The sequence below is a fragment of the Manis javanica genome, chromosome X (assembly GCF_040802235.1).
Source record: "Manis javanica isolate MJ-LG chromosome X, MJ_LKY, whole genome shotgun sequence".
Taxonomy (NCBI): domain Eukaryota; kingdom Metazoa; phylum Chordata; class Mammalia; order Pholidota; family Manidae; genus Manis; species Manis javanica.
The window spans coordinates 43,844,995-43,849,706 of record NC_133174.1 but is presented as its reverse complement, the minus strand read 5'-3'; the positions used below and the strand labels follow the sequence as shown (position 1 = coordinate 43,849,706).

Here is a 4,712-nt window from a genome sequence, read left to right as displayed (position 1 = left end):
TACAGTACCCAGGGTCATTTGGTTATATGCAAATATAACCAAATCTCCTGGGCTTTGGTCTAAATTACACCTGGCCTTATGAGGTCACTGACATTTAGTGGTTAGGAAAAATATCCTCTGACCTCAGGTTATTAGAGATCATATCCCTATGCAACCTTTTATTAGATGTTTGTCCTAAGGCAAGATATGTATCCTCTCTGTAGCTAACTTCATGCAAATGAAAAATGATAATAATAACAATACCTACAGCCTAGTCTTTCTTAGAGAATTCAAAGGTACAATCCCTGTAAAGCTCAGAACGGTACCCCATATAGCAGAAATTCTCAATAGGTATTAGCTATAATATTTTCATTAACTTTAGTAAAACATAGGTTAATAATTTTAATGTAGCCAAAGTTCTTTTCCTATATTGATTTCACTTGTCAATATTGTTTAATTCTTCTATACTCAAAAATATAAAATTATTCTCCTTCCAATATTTGGTATTTGTTCTGTCTGATAATTTAATTTTGTAAATAGATTAGAAAATGAGAGGCTGACCTCTTGCTTTTTTTCTGGCTCTTTCACATTTTTGAAATGGTATCAACTTAGTACTTGAATGTTAATCACCAACTATTAGGAATTAACTTTTCTTTTGCTCTGCTAACTTTGATAATGCTACAACAGTTAGTATTACTAACTATAACTCAGTATCAAGAATGAATGCACATAGTGTGTGTGTATGTGGGTGACTGGTTAATGACCAAGTAAGTATTGAATTGAAACAGGCTGAATTTTTGGGGAGATCAGTTTCATGTGTCCGAATGCTTGTCACTGCTGCAACCTCACAAGGGTTCATGGTGCATTAATCCTTTGCAGTGGTCTTATGTTGTATTATTCTTGTTTGTTTATAGCTATTGATTGCTTAAGTGTACATTTGTCAAGGTCTAGTTGATAGGATACTACATATAAAATGATTCCAAATAATATCTCCCTTAAAAACTCATTTGTATACTTACCTGGCAGGGGAGATACCATGATCACGAAGGTGGTTTTCCCAGGGCGAGGCTTATCCATTGCACTGCGGATGTGCTGACCCCTGCGATTTCCCCAAATGTGGGAAACTCGACTGCATTATTTGTGGTAGTGGGGGACTGCGTTCGCGCTTTCCCCTGAAAAAAAAAAACAAAAAACAAAAAACTCATTTGTATTATATTCATAGGTGAGTTTTTTCCTACCCATAATAATTTCTACTACCAAGTAGGGTCAGGAATTAGTTCTTTCATTTTCTAATTACAAAGTCAGATTTCTAGACCTAATAGTCTGTCACCTTGAATCTAGTGTTAAAAACTGATTGGCTGTATAATCCTGGAAGAGGAAGCTAGAAATGGACACTTTTCTGCCTGAAAACTGTAAGGGATTAAAATATCTAAGGAAAGTCCTTAAAGGAAAAAACAGAAGTCAGTGCGTGGGTTTTGGAGACTGTCACTTGGAGAGTAGAGAAAGAAAGGAAAGCTAGGAAGCTTGTAAAGGAAAAGGGAGATTTGGGAGTATGTATATGTCTAATGGAGATAAGCCCATTTTAAAACATCTGTTAGTAAACCCCAAAACCCACCTCCCCTGTGAAATCTCCAGGACAATCAATATAGGTTTGTAATGATTTGGTATAAGGAAAGAAGCATAGATCAGACCCCTGGGTTCCCTTATAATAAACACGTATTTAGTTGGAGCCCGCAAGGTACCAGGGGCTTCTTTTATAAAAATGGTACTGGATGAAGGCTTGTGATCCCTGTGTTTCACCAATGCTACAAGTGGCTAGTGTTCTACTCATCATCACATAGACCTCTACTTGGGTCATTCTTGCCAGAACTTCTAGAGGCTTTTGGGTAACTTCCCATGTAGGGAAAACCTTATATTCCAGTTGAAAACTGATTGATAAATATCATTTCAAGTTATTACTTCCTTATTTGATGGAATTTTTTTCTCAATGTTATTATTATTAAAGCATTATTTCCTATTTAAGAACATTTTATTTTCACGTTTTTATCCAAATTTTAGTAAATGAACTATTTTCACATTTTTCTGCATATTTTGCACATTTAGAAATATATTAAAAATTTTATTTTATGATCTATTATTGGGAGTATATATTTTCCTGTTGTCCAGAGGGGGATATCTCCCAACAACCTAGAAAATTATTCTGTTTGGACTTTAAGGAGGAGAAAGTAGTCATCTTAAAATATACCTTGAGCATTCACAAGTGTCCTTGTGAAGGCTGTCTAGAGACAAGTAAATGAATGAGGGCATGTGGGTGTGAAAGGCAGGCATCATAGAGTGCCCCTCTCCCCGGCTCCCGGCGGGTGGAAAGAAACCGCTGTGGGTTTTTTTTGGCGAGTGCTTTTTGGAAGCCTTAAAGGGACGGGACCCCGTTGCTAGGGAGGCAGGGTGGCGGGACCGGTGAGCAGGTGCCTGGGACCGGCACCTGAGGACAAAGAATATCCCGCGTTTCTCCCTGCGGGACCGGTGGGCGGTTGCCTGAGACCGGCGCCTGAGGACAGAGGAAATCGCGCGTTTTTCCCCTTTTTTTTCTCTTTTTGGTGAGCACTTTTTGGAAGCCTTAAAGGGACAGGGACCCCGGTGCTAGGGAGGCAGGGTGGCGGGACTGGTGAGCGGGTTCCTGGGACCAGCGCCTGAGGACAAAGAATATCCCACGTTTTTCCCTGCAGGACCGGGGGGCGGGTGACTGAGACCGGCCCTTGAGGACAGAGGAAATCGCGCGTTTTTCCCCTTTTTTTTTTCTCTTTTTTGCGAGTGCTTTTTGGAAGCCTAAAAGGGACAGGGACCCCGGTGCTAGGGAGGCAGGGCAGTGGGACTGGTGAGCGGGTGCCTGGGACCAGAGCCTGAGGACAAAGAATATCGCGCGTTTTTCCCTGTGGGACCGGAGGGCGGGTGCCTGAGACCAGCACCTGAGGACGGAGGAAATCGCGTGTTTTTCCCTTTTTTTCTCTCTTTTTGACGACTGCTTTTTGGAAACCTTAAAGGGACAGGGACCCCAGTGCAAGGGAGGCAGGGCGGTGGGACTGGTGAGTGGGTGCCTGGGACCAGCGCCTGAGGACAAAGAATATCAAGCATTCCTTACCTGCGGGACCGGTGGGTGGGTGCTTTTTGGAAGCCTTGAAAGGACAGGGACCCCGGTGCTAGGGAGGCAGGGTGGCGGGACTGGTGAGCGGGTTCCTGGGACCAGCGCCTGAGGACAAAGAATATCCCACGTTTTTCCCTGCAGGACCGGGGGGCGGGTGCCTGAGACCGGCCCTTGAGGACAGAGGAAATCGCGCGTTTTTCCCCCTTTTTTTTTTCTCTTTTTTGCGAGTGCTTTTTGGAAGCCTAAAAGGGACAGGGACCCCGGTGCTAGGGAGGCAGGGCGGTGGGACTGGTGAGCGGGTGCCTGGGACCAGAGCCTGAGGACAAAGAATATCGCGCATTTTTCCCTGTGGGACCAGAGGGCGGGTGCCTGAGACCAGCACCTGAGGACGGAGGAAATCGCGTGTTTTTTCCTTTTTTTCTCTCTTTTTGACGAGTGCTTTTTGGAAGCCTTAAAGGGACAGGGACCCCGGTGCTAGGGAGGCAGGGCGGCGGGACTGGTGAGTGGGTGCCTGGGACCAGCGCCTGAGGACAAAGAATATCAAGCGTTCCTTCCCTGCGGGACCGGTGGGTGGGTGCTTTTTGGAAGCCTTGAAAGGACAGGGACCCTGGTGCTAGGGAGACAGGGCAGCAGCACCAGTGAGCGGGTGCCTGGGAACGGCACCTGAGGAAAAAAAAAAAAAATCGCGTGTTTTTCCCTTTTTTTTTTCCTTTCTGTTCCCTCTCTCATTGTTGCTGTTGTTGTTTTGGTTTGGAGAGTGCTTTTTGGAAGTCTTAAAGGGGCAGGACAGGTCACTTAGACCAGAGGCAGGGAATCTGGGGATCTCTGGGCACTCTAACCCCTTGGGCAGCAGGGAGCACAGAGGCCCCTTATGGAGATAAATAGCCTCACGGCCGCTCCCCCTCTAACGGGGCTCCACCATTTTGGAGGAACAGCCCCAGCCAGGCCAAGCCCATGGCAACAGCAGAGATAAACCCCAAAGCAACTGGGCAGGAAGCAGAAGCCCTGTCTGCGAACAGCTGCCCAGCACGAGCCACTAGAGGTCGCTATTCTCCCAGGAAAAGGCAACAAACCAACAAGAAGGGCAGCTCTTCCAGCAGTCACTCGTACCAGCTCTGCAAACTATCTCTATCACCATGAAAAGGCAAAACTACAGGCAGACAAAGATCACAGAGACAACACCTGAGAGGGAGACAGACCTAACTAGTCCTCCTGAAAAAAGAATTCAAAATCAAAATCATGAACATGCTGACAGAGATGCAGAGAAAAATGCAAGAGCAATGGGATCAGATACAGAGAAAAATGAAGAGCAGTGGGATGAGATGCAGAGAAAAATGCAAGAGCAGTGGGATGAAGTCCGGAAGGACATCACAGAGGTCAGGAAGGAGATCACAAAAGTGAAACAATCCCTGGAAGGATTTATAAGCAGAATGGATAAGATGCAAGAAGCCATTGAAGGAATAGAAGCCAGAGAACAGGAACGTATAGAAGCTGACATAGAGAGAGATAAAAGGATCTCCAGGAATTAAACAAAACTAAGAGAAATATGTGACCAAGCCCAAAGGAATAATATTCGTATTATAGGGATACC

General features: G+C 44.9%; 1 non-coding gene across 1 annotated transcript; it reads left to right on the top strand.

Moving 5' to 3' along the window:
• The first annotated feature begins 990 nt into the window (after positions 1-990).
• LOC118969458 (U1 spliceosomal RNA) lies at positions 991-1,154 on the top strand. The gene has a single exon (XR_005057382.1). It is a non-coding gene; the product is annotated as a U1 spliceosomal RNA (small nuclear RNA).
• Positions 1,155-4,712: the final 3,558 nt, after the last annotated feature.